Source organism: Polistes canadensis, unplaced genomic scaffold (genome assembly GCF_001313835.1).
Source record: "Polistes canadensis isolate GaletaPanama2010 unplaced genomic scaffold, ASM131383v1 scaffold_17, whole genome shotgun sequence".
NCBI lineage: Eukaryota > Metazoa > Arthropoda > Insecta > Hymenoptera > Vespidae > Polistes > Polistes canadensis.
The window spans coordinates 1,106,449-1,116,244 of record NW_014569564.1 but is presented as its reverse complement, the minus strand read 5'-3'; the positions used below and the strand labels follow the sequence as shown (position 1 = coordinate 1,116,244).

General features: G+C 33.2%; 1 protein-coding gene and 3 non-coding genes across 4 annotated transcripts in view; 2 read left to right on the top strand and 2 right to left on the bottom strand.

Moving 5' to 3' along the window:
* The window catches only part of LOC106793692 (mannosyl-oligosaccharide 1,2-alpha-mannosidase IA), a 306,271-nt gene that overhangs the window by 211,692 nt on the left and 84,783 nt on the right, over positions 1–9,796 (bottom strand). The gene's annotated exons all lie outside the window — the stretch shown is intronic.
* On the top strand, positions 1,666–1,739 carry Trnai-aau. The gene has a single exon. It is a non-coding gene; the product is annotated as a tRNA-Ile (tRNA).
* Trnar-acg lies at positions 2,017–2,089 on the bottom strand. Its single transcript has one exon. It is a non-coding gene; the product is annotated as a tRNA-Arg (tRNA).
* Trnas-aga lies at positions 7,382–7,463 on the top strand. The gene has a single exon. It is a non-coding gene; the product is annotated as a tRNA-Ser (tRNA).

Below are 9,796 nucleotides of genomic sequence, written 5' to 3'. Positions count from 1 at the left end.
AATAGAAAAAAATGTATATATATAATAATATTTATTTTGAAAATTAATATTTAATATAAATCATTCATTATATATAGTTTAACGTCAAAACTAAATCTAACAACACGATGCATTGGTAAGGCAAATAAAAAACTGCACCAACCTTAATGATAAAAAACTAATTGCATAGAAAGATATTCACAAGTAGTTGAAAGATCGGAGAAAACAGTGTGATTTAAAATGAACTTGGAAGCATAAGCCTGCCTGGAAGGCTTTTAATCTCCGAGATCTAAGAGAAAAACTGGTTACGATTGCTTCATGACTGACAAGTCATGCCTTTCATAGAGTTACGCATAACGCGAGGAATCGTTAAACGAAGTTAATTATACTGAATCAAAGGCGAACATTGCTCCGCTAAATGGCGGACATTCGCCTCCTTTGGATCGCTCCAGTTCCAGAGATGAGTGTAGAGGTAAGCCTATTGGTACATATATATGCATATATATATACACGTAGATACATGGAAATCCCTCTTTGTTAGTTCTAAAGCTTAGGAAGAGGGTTGAGCAGGCTGTTGAAGGCCAAGAGATAGGGAGAAGGAGGGCCAGTGTACTTCCGAAGAAGCGAACCTGCCACGTGTGTGTTACGTATCAACGTTTGCCCCGAAGTAATTTCCATGCATGGCCGAGCTGCATAATTTCCGGTTCTACACGTGCATCATGTAGGTCGATCAGTTCAACAAAATAAATCATCAATTTTTGATCCTCGACCTAGCTCACTCATATTATTTATATTATTATTATTTTTATCTTTCTTCTTTATCATATTTATCGACAAATAAATCATCAATATTTTAGCCCTCGACCTAACTTAATTTATAATATTTGTATTATATTTTTTATATCTTCTTGATAAAATTTTTTGTTGACAAAGACATTATCAAATTTTTATCGTCGACCAACCTCAGTTTCTTCTTCCATTTTAATATTCTTTTTATTAATTTTATCAAATACTTGTATGCTTTCTAATTTTTATTTCAATTTTAATTTCTTTTATAATTTTTTGTTACCCTTTCTTTTATGAAAAATTTCACAAAATATTCATCAACCAATTGCCTATAGATCAAAAAGCTTTGGTAAGGAACTTTCTGAGTACTTTGGCTATCCGTTAAGAACGATCTCCAAGTAGGATAGGTCTACCGCGTGAGAACGCATACGTTAATCGCATTATTCCTTGCAGTCGGAGCATTCACAGGGCTCGAAAGAGTTTCTTCGATCTTATCTCTCCACTGGACGAGGTTCGTTAATTAAAGTGACCCAAATGTGCTACCTTCGCGTCTGAACCACCATAACGCAAACCGTTTAACTCGTGGGAGATTTTATTCGGTTGGTTAATCCTTAAAGGACGTGACGATGCTCAGATGCAAATATAAAAAAGAAAGAAAGAAAAAAAGAAAAAGAGAACAATAATAGAAATCAACTAAAAAAGTTGATTTTGAACAAGGTTTAAATTTTAACCGAGGCTTTTCGATATACTGTACATAAAGACGAGAAGAAAATTATAATTAGAAAAATAAATAAAATAAAATATATAAAATAAATTTCGAATAATATTTTACAATAACAAAATATGTTCATTTTGATACTAGAAGGCATGCTGCAACAATAAAAACTGACCATCAAGTTTGGCCCATTAGCTCAGTTGGTTAGAGCGTCGTGCTAATAACGCGAAGGTCGCGGGTTCGATCCCCTCATGGGCCAGAATTTTTTTTTTTTTTTTCATTTTTTCATATAAAATATTATGCCACATTGTTAAAAATATTCGTTGTGTAAAAATATTGCACAAAATTATTATTTTATTCGAATTTACAGTAAATAAATATTTTTAAAAAGTTTTCTTCTACGTTTCGGAACATCAACTGCAATTGTATGTAATTTGTTTGTTTAAAATGTATTTAATAATTAAAAGAAGTTGTTCGACTAATATTGTTAAAATGTACAAAAATAATGTTGATAAATAAAATATAAAAAAAATCATCGATCCTGCCAGGATTCGAACCTGGAATCTTCTGATCCGTAGTCAGACGCGTTATCCGTTGCGCCACAGGACCACTTGGTATCCAAGTTATCATTAGAACTTATCACAAAAGTTGAATTTTGAGAAAAATAAAATAATTAAATAATTTAATAATATTCAACAACAAAGTTAGTAATGAAAAAAAATATTATGCAGATACCAAGCAATCCTGCAAGAAAAAAAGCTAGATAAACAAAATTTGGACCTAAAAATTTTGTAAAATTTAAACAATTATTAAAATTATTAAAAGGATTATTAAAAGGATTATTAAAAGGATTATTAAAAGGATTATTAAAAGGATTATTAAAAGGATTATTAAAAGGATTATTAAAAAACATCGTTTAACAATAAGAAATAAACAACAAAAACAGGTACCCGAAGCAAAATACATCTACTTTTTTAAAAATTAAAATCTTCAAAATGAATTTACCCAATTACCGACCATCAATGTTTGGTGGCCTTCTGCATGACTTGGTCCAAATTCTGATCCTAATCGAGTGGAATGAATATCGACTGTTTTACAAGAATCAGAGAACCGTTAATGAGAATATCGATTAACACAAATGATAAAAAGCATTGACCGGTAGAGAAGTATTTAAGCTCTAACTAGATTAACTTAACGTCTAAAAAATCATGCAATGCTAACGTAATCTTTCAAGTGAAAATATTTAAAGGTTCATTAAAAGTGCAATAATGATTAAGACTCTACCGGCCGACTTTCAAATAACTTCTGGGCTCGTTTCAGGAAAACTAAACTTCTCTTCATTTCCATCATTCCGCCTACCAACTGCAACCTCAGCAGCAGCAGTAAGAGCAGTAGAAGAACTTGCAATAGTATCACCACTACCAGCTAGCCACAAATCATATATTTCTTCTTTCACACGGCACTCACGACGTCTGTCCTTCCCTCTCCCTCAATCAGCCTCTCAAAACTTCATCCAACGAATCTTTGCGAGGAAAGGCGAAATAAAAGTTAGGGAAAAGTTGAAGAGAAAAAAATTTCGGAGCTCTTCGTCGAAGTAGCCCAGTTTTGTGGTAAGCTTCGTACGTTTTATTGGAAAGTACAGTTCGGATCATGGCGAAAAGTCTCTCTTCTTTGCCTTTTTTTTTCTTTTCTTTTTGCTTTCTCTCTCTCTCTTTCTCTCTCTGTCTCTCTGTGTATATGTGTATGTGTTTGTGTGTGTATGAGTGTACCCTCTGCACCACTTTTCCTTTGATTCCTACATTCATGCGAGTCTCAAATTTATAGTCCTGTTGGGAATACGTTTCTCTCCTTTACGACTAAAGCACAACCGTATACGTTTCCCTTTGACTTTATAACGAAACCACCGGATAATAATTATGCTTCTACGCGTGCACACAGTAGAAACATCAGAAACATTCTTTCTACGATTTACTTTCTATTCCAACGTATGTATATGTATGCATATACTATACCGATTTATAAGAATATTACAAACATTTCGAACAATTTTTCTAACCTTTTCTATATCCTTGAACAGATCCTAGAATACACATCTCACAGTAAATTTCACGACAATTGGTATCAATTTATCGTCAAATGTCACGCAACAACGTAATAGTACTTAATTATTGATAACGACTACTCAGGTTTAGCCTTGAGGACATTTAATGGGCTTGTCTCGGAGTATGTATATGTAGGTTCTCGCCATTTTCGAGGGCTTACCACAATAGACCATCAAGTAGACACCAAAGGAACATCCCATTTAACAATTATTACGTACCTGAAACAGAGAAGGAGTAAATATGTTAATTAGGAACTTGCTAATCGATTTGAATTTGGATTTTTGTAAGACTAGATTTAACGTTAAATTAAAATTGGATTACATAAATATAAAATAAAAATAATAACCACACACTCTCTCTCTCTCTCTCTTATAATGCTAATATCGTCGAAATGAGATTCTACAATTTAAGAGTAGATTTCTTATCACGAGCCTGAAGTAATATTACAATAAGATTGAATAAATATTAAGAAAGAAATAAAGCAACAATAATAAGGCCATGTCGTCAGAGAAGAATCCAAAAATTTAAGAGTGTATTTTGGGCAGCGTCAAGAAAGGCGTGTAGGTGGAAGTCCGGAAAGAATGTTCCCGGATTAAGTGGAACGAACGTGACTTAAATCCATTGTAAACCCTTGGAACACCGCCGTTGTCGTTTGTAACCGTCGTGCTTGTATCTACGACATAGAAGCGAAAGAAGAAAGAGTCGGACAGATCGAATAAAGAGAAGAAGAAGAAGAGGAAAGAATAGGAGAAGAGAGAAAGAAGAATAGAGGAAGGAAGAAAAACAGAGTCGGACCGAGAAAAACACGAGAAGAAGGTAAGAAAAGGGTAAGGAGAAGTTGGTTCAGGTGATGGGGATTGCGGGGTGGGTGTAGGGGTTGGGCTAAAGATTCTCTTAATCTCATCCCTACGTGTTCTTGACAAACGAGGAATGTGGATGACAACGGCATTGTACCTTCCTTGCATTATCCGTAAGATCCTGCGATTGCACCATTCTCCTTAGCTGAATGTCCTTCCAAACGTCCCGGCCTCGTTTACGTATTGTCCTCATGAAAATATAGCCATAACGTCGTGCTCGTCGTGAGAATGAAGAGACAGATAGATCAAATATATCACGTCAACTGACATCGTTTTCGCAGTAGACCAATACTACGATACCTAACAATTTTATCACGAATAGAATCTGACTAGTATATGAAAGAAAAAGAATAATATTTCTTATGATTACATTTAAATCGGATATTGTCTTTCGCAAATAAACTTATTGGTTATAGTTATTTTGCACGTTCCTAGGTTCCGAATTTAAATACGATTGAAGAAATAGGTGTCACGGATAAATGCATTTCCTTCTTACTTGAGTAAAATATCGAATGATCCAATCAGTTAAATATGAAATTTCACTTCGCAATGACGAAAAACGGAATTGATCCGACTTAAATCCGCGATTCTATTCAAGTATAACTCGAACTAACGTTATTATAACGATAATAATTTATTTTTATTTCTTCCTTTCGTAATATTCAAAAATTCAAATTTGGGATAATTGAGTTGTGATTAAACACGAATTATATTTAAAAAATTGGATAATATTTTATAAGAAAATAATGAAAGGAAGAAAGAAAGGAAAAAAGAAAAAATAATAATGTTGTAGTTCTTGCACCCAAAGTTTCCCCATTTGCAATTTCAAAACAGTCGAATAGAGACAGGCGTGACAAGATGTCTACGTGAATATAAATCATATATCGTTGACTGCATATTAACAACTATTGTAAATCGTAGAACCTTATGTGACAAGGTATACGAAGCGAATATAGGCAAGTCTGTCGATGTGAACCTGTCACCCCTGACGAGACTCGCTACCTCGTTGACCCCAATGTTCCTTGTACACCTACATACACACATACAGATATACATACATTCGCTAGCTGTTTGTTGTTAAATATAGCCTTTGCCCTCGACCGGACGAAGTTAACGATGAAACGTTTACCGTGAAAATAACGCTTGTACTCCCATTAAATTCGCACAATTCTCTCTAGAAAGGATATTACGAAGTTAGTTGGACTAAAAGTTATCGACAAGCAGCCCCTTTCACCTATACCTTCCTACTACCAACCATTCTCTTACCTTCTTTCATTTTCTTTCTCTCTGACCAGTATTGTCGATCGTTATGGAAACAAATTTTCGTAATTACCTTCGGCCCTTTTTTTCAATGCGAATACGTAAGGTCACTTTGAAAATACTATTGATATTTCTTACAGGTTATACTTTAAATACTAACTACTACAACCCTGCTCTCTTTCTCTCTCTAAACGAAATGTTTATTAATTAAAATGGACGAACATAATTGCTTCAGCCTTTTATACCCCCCCCCCTTCTTTCTTCCTTCCGTCCACCTTCGGTTTAAATGGGGTTCGTTTAATATTTACTTTCTTCGGGAATTAATAAGCACCGTATATCGAGTTTTATGATTCCTTTGCATTGTACTGAACGTTAAATCAAAGACAAATAGACGAAAGCTTTTTACTCTCCCACGGGGCTTACTTTCTCTCCAAGGTATGTGTATCGTTTTTTACTGCCCTCTTATAACTACACCTTCAACCTCCCAACCTTTTCTCCTGTTCACTTCTCTTCTCTTCTCTTCTCTGCTCTTCTCTTCTCTTCTCTTCTCTTCTCTTCTCTTCTCTTCTCTTCTCTTCTCTCTGCACCAACCCCCGTACTAATAAAGCGTCAAATGAAGCGATCGTAATAATTTTTAATGAGCCGATATAGCTTCCAGGCATACTTTCGAACGATCTATTTGTTAAGCACCCGAAGGAAGAGTATTAACAAGTCTATAAATTACATTCGACGATCGAGAAATCTGATATCCGATAGGTAAAATATCTAAATCCAATAATTCTCACGGCAATATCGGAATACCTTTATGAAATAGTGACGCGTTTCGTTCATTAGCGTTCGGTCTCATTGCAATAATATCATATCAAAGTTGAAGATTTGCATTCTTTGAATTTCAATAGCTTGCCGAAATATGTCATAATAAATATAATAAATAATGACGATAATAATAATAATAATAATAGCCTAGCGCGTATAACCGCTAATCAGTCGTTAATAATTTCAATAATGATCATCACCATTTCTATGTGCATTGACGAATATAATCATTATTATCGATTAATATTTATTATATCATTAATGAGAATACCCTCGACCCGTATCCTAACCGTCGTATGAAATAACCACCGATCACGTGATCCAAGGATATATTATTAATAAAAACTAAAATAATAAAATAGAAAGTTAGAAAAAGGGAAGAATTGTATTAATTCGTGATATAAAAAAGGATTTCGTTATTTCTCTTTAATATATATTTTATAATAAATCTCGATTATTATCGTCGATAACCTCATTTTTCTCTTGAAAGGTCAAGGGTCAATAAAGCGGAGATCTCGAAATTTAGATTGTACGTCGTCCAGGATTATTGCTGTGTCAACACCATTTTTCTTTTCGCTTATACTTCGAAACGAGAGGCTCCTTTGAAACGACCCACTCGAGAAAGAGAGAGATTCGATGCGATTATTGCAACCGCTATCGTTGATAATATCGAAACGGTCTTTATAGAAAATTTCAAGTTTTTTCTTTAGTATTAACAAGTGTTTAAAAGAGAATAAAATTGTTGAGACCGCTATTGTTAAAAATATTAACAAATATATTTAAAAGTCAATCATTTTCTTTAACAATGATAAGAAGTTCATGTATAATCTTCACAATAATAATGCAAACACAGTTGTACTAACACAGCAGTCGTGGCCGAGTGGTTAAGGCGTCTGACTAGAAATCAGATTCCCTCTGGGAGCGTAGGTTCGAGTCCTACCGACTGCGGAATGGTGAATATTTTTGCACTTTTTTTTTATTACTAAAATATTAGAAACATTGCACCTACATTGTATTTTGAACGTCTATAGTATTAATTTTTTTTATTTCTTTAATAATAGTAAATTTGTATAACTATACTATAAAATATGTAGATCTTCGACTATAGTACAACATTACGTTATCTTTAGTAATTCAAATTTTTATACGAAGTATTTAAAGAAATGTACAGAAAAATAAATTTTTGTTACAACGAGTTTCATTCATGAGTATTACTTTATTATATAAATTAAAAATATTGTATTCTTTGATTATAAACATTCTAATTTTTGAGTTGATTTTTTAATCGGGATATGGTTTTTAATGATGGTAAATACTTTTTTAATTCTTATTATTATGGTGCAAAAATTATAAAGGTTAAATTTTTGGTCGCTGATGTGTATAATATGTTTGGTTGCTAATAACTTTCTTCACTGACGAATTAAATCAATTATAATTTAATTTTTTAATTTATATAGTGTGAACTATTAATAGATTAATTTTCTATCGCCTTAATTATTTTTATTTAATAAATTATTAAGGACAACTAAGAAAACTCATCTTCCCATAACTCCTCTCGCAGAGTAAGAGGAGTGAACGATCATCAGTAACTATAATCTTGAATAAAATTCAAGACTATAAGTTGTCCTCACGCTCAAGGAAAAGAGTCCCGTCACCTCATCGTGGTTGCACCAGCTTTACGGTAAGCAGTTTTGAAGATATACTACAGAAATGATCCTGTGAAGTATGATCTTAAAAAATGTTAGAATTTGTCGTGTATATATGCTATTCGTAGAAACTTCTTACATTTGAAAATAAGTCTTGGAGTTTAGCCATCAATTGGCAGAAGATCTTACCAATTCTATTTTTAGAGAAATAGAATAGTACAAGAGAGTATACTATTTATAAAAGCAGAGTATTTTCAACTTTGTTTCATTTATATTACAAGACTAATAATATTCTTATTTTATTTGTTGACTAAAAAACTTGAATCATTTATTTAAATCGAAATAAAAAATAAAGTAACTAAAATGTGAATGATGAATTTGAGTCATAGTTCAAACTCTGACACGAAATTATGCATTTGATTGCGATCGTGGTTGGATATGATGTGTGCTCAGCATAATTACGTATCACGAATACGTAATTATTCGTAAGTGCAACATAAAATTGCCGATTAAATTATAATTTCAACCCAGCCGCCATGTCAGAGGCAAACCATACACATACCATAGACGTGCGGTTCGAAATTACAATTTACTAAATGTCTGCAACCAGAAAGGTGATGGTTAATATTACCATGACACAATTAACACCTGAATTAATAAAATCATTTCATTTAGGAGCCGCGGGGTATATAATATCACTTATAAATTAATAATAGTGCGCTGAAATCCTAGCACGTTTACGTCATTAGAGTCGATATTCGCGTACCTTCATACAATTCTCTTATCTTGCCAAGTAAATTGTGCAGACATACTGATATACATATTATGGGGGAATACATATATGATTAAATTATCTAACGTTAAAATAGTTTTCAATAAATTTAATTCCTCTTCTGAGAAATCTTGTGATTTCACGATTTCACACCTCTTGTGATTTCACGATCGAATTTCAATTTAGTGTATTTGCAGTAATACATGAAGTGAAAAAAAATTATTTGTACAAAAAAAAAAGCAAAAAAATATATTTTTCTCCATTCAAAAAAAACCGCAACTTTCATGTCTTCTCAACAATTAATATGTCAATTTGATTGTGCACATATGCTAATATACACATTATGCAACACACGTGTATGATTAAATTATGTAAAGTTAAAATAATTTTTCACAATAAAATTCCAATGTAGTTTATTTGCGGCTATAAAGAAAGGAAAAAAAGTTATTATTTATCCGAAAAAAAAGTAAATATTTTTGTTCTCTATACAAAGAAACGCGACTTTCATTTCCCTACATCAGACTGCACGTATATATATATATATTGTACATAAGGTTCATAAGCACATGTATATACCTATACACATACACATATACACACGTATACAGTCACACGTGCGTATTCCTGTTTGTCGTGTACCGTACCTCAGGGCGACACGCCAAGGTGACGGTAAACAATGTGAGCATACATTACTTACGCCCACACCAACAGGCGCATTGTGCTTACGGTGGTTGGTTGGTTTCTGCTCGCACGTCCTCGCCAAGAATCGTTTTCGTTTTCTCCTCCTCCTCCTCGTCTCTCTCTCTCTCTCTCTCTCTCTCTCTCTCTCTCTCTCTCTCTCTCTCTCTCACTTATTCTTTCTT